At 35.7% G+C, this 9,898-nt stretch overlaps 1 pseudogene; it reads right to left on the bottom strand.

Annotated features, from left to right (window-relative positions):
- Positions 1-1,006: 1,006 nt before the first annotated feature.
- On the bottom strand, positions 1,007-2,427 carry LOC102984333 (elongation factor 1-alpha 1-like; annotated as a pseudogene).
- Between the last annotated feature and the right edge of the window lie 7,471 nt (positions 2,428-9,898).

Here is a 9,898-nt window from a genome sequence, read left to right as displayed (position 1 = left end):
TTTATATTGATCACCTGACTGCGGCAGTGTTTTTCAGGTTTCTTCACTGTAATCCCTGTGATTTTTATGTACCCTTTACCTTGACCAAATCAGGATTATGTAGAAGCTTCCTTGGACTTTCTAAGTTTAGCCTCTCCAAACCCTGAATCAGCTCACTTTCCTCACATTTCCAAGATTTCCTATGTATCTTTTTGTCTTTTTGCATGCCAGATATTTGTCTGATGTCATCGATGAAGAAATTGCAATTTTTAGAGGGTGTTTTGTTTATTGCTTTTAACTAGTGACTCCGGTTATCTATGAAATCAAATACTTTATTTTGAAAGCAATCAGGCTAAGGAATCCAAAAATAAGACTAAAGATTAATTTTACAGATTCACAAAATTCTAAAAAGTAGCTTAATTTCAAGTTAGAGATGTAATGCACATGCATTGTTTAAAAAGTTGGGAAACAGAGAATTTTAGAAAAAAAACCTATAACTATCAACAGATACTGCTACCAACTGATTACCTTCAGTCATTTTTCTACATTTCTAAATGTATATATATTTATCCATGTATCTACATATCTTCATTTTCTTTTGATTTTGGGAGATGATCTACAGGTATAGTTTTGTATTTTGTTTTTAACCCTGAATTTTTCTCATTAAACTTTGTTTTAAAGGGTCTCAAAATTCAAGATTTTTGGTCAAGTTGTTTCCATTATAAAGTACGGATTTAAAAAACAACTTAAAATTGCCACAGAAAAAAGCCAAATGATCCACAAAACATCCTCTTTTCCCTCTGAAGATTTTGAATTGCATTGTTATCATTAACCAAATTTTGCTATTAAATGGCCAATTGAGATAAACAATTCTGAGACCTTCTACCACCAGTCTGATTAAGACTAGGATGGCAGGTATTAGGGATAATATTATTTTAGCCTACTAAGTTTTATGAGCAGACTTAGTGAACTTACCCACTCCAGCAGCTTTCTTGTCCACTGATTTGATGACACACACAGCAATGGTCTATCTCACATCACAAACAGCCAAATGACCCAGAGGAGGATAGCCAGAGTTCAACACATGGGCTTCCAAGAAGCACATCAACCATGTCAGCAACCAGATTTCAAGAATTCGAGGCCATCTTTTAGCTTCTTGCCAGAGGAGTGATCAATCTTCTCCTTCAGCTCAGCAAACTTGCAAGCAATGTGAACTGCCTGACAATTCAGCACAGGTTCATAGCCAGCACTGATCTGGCCTGGGTGGTTTAGGGTAATCACCTGAGCACTGAAGCCACAGCTGCTTCCAATAGTGGGTCATTTTTTTCTATCACCAGCCACAATGCCAGGATGAATATTTTTGACAGGCAAATTCTTGACATTGAAGCCTACACTGTCCCCCAGAAGAGCTTCACTCAAAGCGTCATTGTGCATTTCAACAGACTTTACTTCAGTTGTAATGTTGACTGGAGCAAAGGTGGCCACCATGCCAGGTTTAAGAATACCAGTTTCCGCCTGCCGCAACTAAGATCTGGCACAACCTAATTAATTAATTTAAAAAAGAGACTCTTTCCAATATGGTAACAATTCACAAGTACTGGGGTTTAGAACTTAAACATATCTTTAAAAAGAAAAAAAGAACACCAGTCTCCACTTAACCCACAGGGACAGTACCAGTACCACCAATTTTGTAGACGTCCTGGAAGAACAAACCTAAAGGCCTGTCAGTTAGAAGAACTGGTGGGCAGGCCACAATCTGGAGATTTGAGCACTGTGGTTCCACTGGCACTGCCATCTTTATGGGTGACTTTTGTTCCCTTGAACCAAGGCATAGTTGTACTTGGCTCCAGCATGTTTTCTCCATTCCAACCAGAAACCAGTACAAAAGCTACTGTGTCTGGATTATAGCCTATTTTCTTAATGTAGGTGTTGACTTCCTTAAAGATTTCCTCATTATCTCTCTGGCTGAGGAGTAGCTCAGTGGAATCCATTTTATTAACACCAACAATTAGTTGTTTCACAACCAATATGTAAGCCAGAAGGGCATGTTCATGGGTCTGCCCATTCTTGGAGATACCTGCTTCCAATTCACCAACACTAGCAGCAACAATCAGTACAGGAGAGTCAGTATGAGATGTGCCTATAATCATGTTTTTGTTAAAGCCCCTGAGTCCTAGGGCATCAATGACTGTCATGTTAATACTGGTCTCATATTTTCACATGGAATTATCAATGGTGATAGCAAGGTCATTAAGCATTCAGTTTACCCAAGACCCAGGCATACTTGAAGGAGGTCTCTCCCATCTCAGCAGCCTCCTTCTTAAACTTTTCATTGGTTATTTTGTCAATCCTACCACATTTGTAGATCACATGGACAGTAGTGGTGGACTTGCCTGAATCTATGTGTCCAATGATGTTGATGTTAATATGAGTCTTTTCTTTCCCCATCTTGGCTTAGATTTAGTGGTGGTTTCCATGGCACCTGTGTTCTGGAAGCAAACATGTTGCAAAAAAGCTGCACTAAAATTAAATATGGAGGATTTCCCTCAATTAAGTTTTAAAAAAATGGCCAACTCCAGTATAAGCATTTAATCATACATTTAGTATTTGGAATTTTAGTTAGGGAATTTATAATTATTTCCTCTCTCATCAATTCTGTGATGAATATATTTGATGTATCTTTTGAATAATCTTTGAATGCATTTTTTAATTATTTACTTATTATAGTATCTATGTCACTAGAATTCACATTCCTGGAGGTGGGCTGGATTGTAAATTCAAAGATTACCATCTTCCTTTTGTTGACCTAGAAATAGGACCATTGCTGTAAGACAAGGAAAAAAACCTCACTTATTTGGGCGTGTTATGAATAGCAATTCAGGAGACACAGATTTGGGTAGAAACCCAAATGTGCTTCAAGAAGAGTTAAAAACCAAAGAGTTTTAATAGGAAAAAGGAGGAAGCTTACATAAATTGTTTTGCAAGAATTATGATTGATGTTGGCAGACTGGAAACATTCTTGTCTGTACATGGTTGGTTGCTAAGGCTGTTACTCTGAGAGAGTTCGGTGCGCAAGCATTCTTTAAAGATGTTGTGGCCACTTCAAATTCATGTTCCATCTGGGTGGAGATGTGCATAGGCCCTGCTTTCCCAGTGGCCTCCTGGCTCCATTTTACTGTTCTGTTGGCATTACAGACTCCATTTTATTCATTTCTTCACACTTTTTTGGAAAATCAAGGTAACTAAGCTGGTGCCTCTGAAGGAACAGAATCTGACATAATGAACTTTCACCTCTAAGATTCCATGATACTATGATCATTGGTTATTTTTTCAAGTTTTTTAATTGATTATAATATTTTATACATATATGTGTACCTATAAAATAAGGAATATATATAAAGTGTATATATACTTTAATGTGGATATTACAACTTAGACTATGATCCTACAGAAATTAAAATACAGATTTCCCCAGAAACTGCATAAATTATTGAGATAGATATTTCATATTACATGTTCCATATAATTCACTCAGGAAGAAATAAGAAAAAACTAGAACACTGTTTTGGGGAAAGTAAGTAGAACTTGACTATTAGCTTATGTGATTCTTTCAGTCAGATTCTATAAACATAGTTGAAAACAGCCTAGATTACAAGGTAACAAGTCAGTAACACATGCTCACCACTTCAAATCAAGCTCTCAAATGCAGGCATTGGAAATATGAAGTGATTCTCCCAGTATAGTTCATGCGGTTCCAGTCTTAATTGCTACTGTAGTGAGATTCATTTTAATCCTATTATTGATCTAAGAAATAGAGAGTTTGGATAGGGTCCAGGAGAAATGAGAATTAATAAAAAACCAAGACCGATTAATGTGTTGACTAGGAAACATTGAACTCATTGGTGTTATTGAGTTTGGAGCAGGCTAAGGAGAGACTTAATATCAGTTTCTGACTATATAGGTGAGACTATAGTATGATTAACTGTGTGTAACTGATTTCATTTTCCACTGAGGAAAAGGCACATTTACATGAGCATGGATTTGCCTTGGTCTTTGAGAAGATACAATAGGCTAGGAGACAGCTACAATTTGTCATCAACCCTAGGATGCATTGTAGCCAGGAGAAAGAAGGTTCATAGCTTGTCAGGAGAGGCCCCACGAAATGAATGGAATTGCAGTACAGACAGCATGCAGACAGGAAGTGATATCTGCTTCCCAATCACACAAGTTTTAGATGGTACCACAAATAATGATGAGGAAAACTTCTGTCCATGAAGAGCAAACCTCCCAACACCAAGCCCCACTCCATCCTGTTCAGTCTTTTATAATTGGTTTGGGGGCTGTTGAATATGGGCCATTGTCTTCTCTGTTATTCTGTGCTTATAGTACATTAGCAGGAATGGACTGGTATCGATTCCCTTTGTTTATGTAGACAGCACCTGTGAACTGCAGCATGATCTTTCAGCTCATGTAATATACATGCAAAATATGTATGTCTGTGAGTCACACTGATTTAGAAAAAAGTTCTCTGACTTTTCTCCAGTATAACAAGTTACTCTTGGAGTATATTAAGCACTTTAGGAACTTCTTTTGGTCATTGAATGAATAACTCATTATTTGGAAAATTAATGCCTTAAATTATATTATGTAATAAGTTCAAGTTGGTGGGTTACACAAATCTGAAACTTGAGGTAGCAGTATTATACATTCTTCCTGAAGAATCAAGAATAGAGTGTTATATGGATAAAAGAATGGTGATGAAAATGCTGCTTTTAATAGGGGACCACTTTGCCTGATATTTAACTCAAGTTAGGTGCAGTCCCTTGTGTGATCTCTGTTTTCTTGTTGCTCTTTGACTCAACCATAACCCCTCCACTTAGACCCTGTTCTTGGACTCTGCTTCTCTTCCTTTCCTCCTTCAAATTTTCACTGTCTACTAAATTCGTCTTTTGAAACAACATAGTGCAGTGCGAAGGCCTTCTGCTTAGACCTTGTGCTTTTGAGTCACCTAAGTATGGGTTTGAAAGCAGCTCCATCTCTTTCCTAGTTCAGAATTTTCATCAAGTTTTTCGAGACTCAGTTTCCTCACCTGTGAAATTAATGTAATACTATCTATAATGTAGGGGTATAGGGAGGATTAAATGCAGTAATATTTGTAACAGATCTACCCCAACTGGAACATATTAAAAGTAAACATTTCTAGGAAAAGAAAAGCTGTTATTTAAAATATGATCACTTACTTCAATTCGAAGATATTACTGATCATTCAATAAATATTGAGCATTTATAATGTCACAGCTTTGTGCACATTAGATTGTGCTGGATAAATAGTTACTAAAAATCATAATAATGATAAAATATAGATATGTTTCTCTTACATTCATGGAGCTTACAATAGGTTATGATTCACCATTGGTTTAATAATAGTTTTTCAGGGAAAATATGAAATGATACACATTAAACTATATATTAATTTTAAGGTACATCATGATTTCAGAAATATGTTGTGTGAAAAAAGCATACCTTATAATAAAAAATATTGTATAATTATTGTCCCACTCAAATTTAAAATGGATTCATTTCTGAATACTGGTCATCATCATCTTGAATTTTCCTTGGTTATATTTGTTCTATTCTCCAGCCAACCTATGTCTCTTCATTTGTCCTCATAGGCTCCTCCCAATTCTGAAAGTTTAGGCCTTGCTCCTGCCTTTGTTGTCCATTGTTCTGCTAATGCTGTGGGCTATGCCTGAAAACTCCAGTCTTGGTGAGGTGTCACATTCAAAAAGAAGCACAGCCAAGTGACCAAAAGTAATTTAATACAACTCCAATAATCACTTTTTGCTGCTTCTCTTGTAGAACATGAAAGAACATTTAATCTCCAATGCAGCACATCTCTGCACCCCATTCCTTCCCTCCCTCTACATCTCTCAACTTGCTCAGCCTCTCCAAAGCGTCTCTATCTCTCACATTCTTAAGATTCTTCTCAATATTTTTTCACCTCTGATTAAAATCAGAAAAGAAGGAAATGCCAATTAGGCATTAAGAAGGAAGCAGAGGCTGTGAATGTCTATTCAGACATAAATAATTTTGTTTCTGTCATACAGCTGTTGCCTTTTGCTACTCTCACCTAAAGATTGGGCACAATGAGACAAATCAGGATAAGGAGTGAGGACGGGGTCAGCTGAAATTTGGGGGAGAACTGACAGAGTTGGTCCTTGCAAATGCCAAACTCCACTTGAGCACATCTCTGTACCCTTGGCAATTGGGTCTCCTTTACTCTCCCAAGCAGACCTTAAGGACAATCCTAGGCTTGGGCAGGAGCAACAAACATCTGTGGAAGCTGCTCATCAGTTCAACATGAACTTAGTTTTACTGCTGGTTCCCCTGACACTTAAGCTCCATTTCTGTGGTAACACTATGTTTGTCTGATACCCTAGTATCAACCCTGATTGAGTTCTAAGTACTAATTATTTAAGAATCTTCAGGACATTTAGGGTTAACATAATACCCGTGTAACAATCATTCAATAATGTACAAGGCTAGCAAAACACAAGAATGAGTATTGATATTAGAAATACTCATAATTTATTATAATAATTTGGCCTTGGCATTAATACTTTGCTATCTTGTAATTTATCATGTGCTTATTGATGTTTTGTTATGCAATTTTTTTAATGGAGGATGTCAGCATATTGGATTCACTTTATTAAAATAAGTACTGGGGATTCCCTGGTGGCGCAGTGGTTGAGAATCTGCCTGCTAATGCAGGGGACACAGGTTCGAGCCCTGGTCTGGGAGGATCCCACATGCCGCGGAGCAACTGGGCCCATGAGCCACAATTACTGAGCCTGCGCATCTGGAGCCTGTGCTCCGCAACAAGAGAGGCCGCGATAGTGAGAGGCCCGCACACTGCGATGAAGAGTGGCCCCCGCTTGCCACAACTGGAGAAAGCCCTCGCACAGAAATGAAGACCCAACACAGCGAAAATAAATAAATTAATTAATAAACTCCTACCCACAACATCTTCTTAAAAAAAACCAAAAATAAGTACTGAATTTTGGGGAATTTGGCTTCTAGATCTGGGACAATATGCTTTAGAGAAAACTGCTTCTTCAGATTTGTCTCATGTACCTTAGATCTTCCATATAGATAGGAAAACTTCACAATCTATAGTAAATTAGGACAGTGATATTATTGGGTTAAACCATAGCTTAATTATTCAGTTACTTGAGGCTACATAATCATCCAGCCATATTTTTGGATAATGTTCCTTTAAACTCACTGGGAGTAACCAAATTTAGAATAATGTGCTGTCATGTCACTTCTAAGAAACATTTTGTGTGCTGTCCTTGGTGACTGGTTAGCGATGCCTGAGAGAATATTGTTTGTGTAAATTTCATTAATTATTTTACTTCAAAATGATGAAAGTGTTTTTTAAAAATTCAGATGAGATCTAAAACAAAACCAGACATAATTTGAGATTCAGAGCCACTAAGGATTTGTTTCAGGAGCAAAACTGTTTCCATGGAGTTACAAAGTGTATCTGAAGCTCATAATTTAGTTAAAATTATCAAGTATTTGTAAAGTTACTATGTTCAAAATATGTTAAACATTTTCATAGAGACTCTCAGACATTTGAGATCAGAAAAAGTTGGTTTTAAGACAGCCAAATGTTGAAAATGGAAGTGATTGTTATTCCATAGCTGCCACTCCAAGTCTCACTGCATAATTAAGCTAGAGTTGTTAAATGTTCCCTAGAGGATCCAACTCAGCAACATATATCTCACCTCTAGATTTATCTCTCACAGTCCTATGAGTCATGGGGGCCTTGGGTGATCACCTATTTACTTATATTATTATGCTGGACATCCAGCCATAGCATTTGTATTTTATTAAGGACAACTGATATTTCCTCAGAGTTTGGGGTTTTCCAAGTAAATAAATATCATTACTTTTCTCTCTTTCCATGACCTATCTGCAACATAGATAAATTATCACTATGTACATAGTGATATCTGTATAGTAACTTCACAGGCCAAAGTATGGAAACAGGTATAGCCATGGTTAACTGACACTGGTGTTAGAACTCACCTTTCATTTACAATTTTTATAAATACAACAAAAAATTGTACTTTAAAACAAGAAAATATTACTGTGAACCAATCTATAATGAAGAGTGATAGTATTTTAAGTACAAAGCTAGAAAAAATAAAGACACCTAAGTACAACTGTATACTTTCTTATTAATTGTCAACATTAATAATCACTGCTTAAAATAATTATAGTTTGATCTCTGAGGTTGGGTAAGATAATTATCCCTCAAAACTTTATTAGAGTAAAAAGCCATTTTATGGAGACATAGCTCTGATACTTCAGGGCTTCTGCATGGATTTTTTTACTCTTTTAATCATTTCACTATGCAGATTGGTACTCAGTCCTCTTATCTTCTTGCTCTCAGATTTCCCAACTTTCATCCTCTGCTTGTGGCAAAGTATAAAGTGAGAGGAAACTTTAAGAAGGTCTGTTTTCCAAATGGGATATATTCAGTTCCATGTCATTCATCTTATCCCAGGTCCTCATTCACAGAAACTAATATTGTTGTGAGATAAGTGTCCAAATTCAGATCTTTATTATTAGTGTTACATGTCATTTTCCATTTACAGCCAAAGATTATATGAAGGTGCATTTCCTTCTCTTCTTCATAGTATATTTTCATCAAAAAATGAAACATGTTTTCCAGTCATATTTCAGGATCTAGTTTAGATTCCACCTATCTCTTAAAGATTTCTGTGATAATTCTAACATAAAACTTCCCTTTTCTGAAGTTTTATAATTTTTTATTATTTTCATTATGGACTTTGTATTCTGACTACTAGCAGTACTCTGTTTTCTTTATGAATCTTTGAATATGCATATAGAAGTTGAGTGACTTTTATGCTGAAAAGATGACTTTTTTTTCCCCAGGTGCTAAATACATTATAAAGTCTCATTACAAACCTTATGTTTTAGAGATAATTTCCAATAATATATACTGAGACTTTCTTGTCTTTTTAAATCTTATTCTTTTTGGGTCCAATTGACCAGTTGATAAGCTGAGACCCAATAAGTATCTGATTGGGCATTTATGCCTATTGCCATTCTTATTTTCTCAATTGTATTAAAATTAGGAAATGGCTGGTAACAGCATTTTCACTTCTGTTGACAAACTAATTTTATGTCATTTTAGCAGATAGCCAAGATGCCAAGATGTAATAATTCATTCTTGACTTACTAAAATCTAATATAAATTATTACTTTTATCCCAAACATGATTCTGCTTGAACCTCAGGACCTTGAAGCTCTATTTATCCCCTCTTGCCTTTTGAGTAATTTTTGTTTAGTATTTTAGTACTACATGTATTTTAACTGCAAAAGACATTATAATTATAATTTTGTATAGTAAATATTCCTTAAAAATGACCCAATAATATTTTTCTTTCTCTTTTTCCTTGTCACGGTTTCAACTGGGATGAATTTCCATTTGCCTGAAGAACTCCCTTTAGAGGTTCTTTTAGTATAGATCTAGCAAAAAAAATTCTCTTAGACTTCCATCTGAAAATGGCTTTATTTTACCTTCATTTTTGAAACAAATTTTTATTGCATGTAGAATTTTTAAGTTGGAGTTATTTTCTTTCAGTGATTAGAGATGTTACTCTATTGTTTCTGGCTTGTGACAGTTCTGTTGAGAATTCAGCTGCCAGTCTTACAGTTACTACTTTAAAAGTAATATATATTTTAAAAATTCCTGTCACTTTTTAGATTTCCTTTTTGTCCTTGATATTCTGCAGTGTTACTATGATATGCCTAGATGTTGTCGTCTTTGTGTTTTTCCTCCTTTGAATTGAGTTTTTCTTCACTGGAATTTTTTGGATTGATG

The sequence above is a fragment of the Physeter macrocephalus genome, chromosome 11 (assembly GCF_002837175.3).
Source record: "Physeter macrocephalus isolate SW-GA chromosome 11, ASM283717v5, whole genome shotgun sequence".
NCBI lineage: Eukaryota > Metazoa > Chordata > Mammalia > Artiodactyla > Physeteridae > Physeter > Physeter macrocephalus.
Note: the sequence above shows the minus strand (reverse complement) of the source record. Positions and strands in the feature narration are given on the sequence as shown.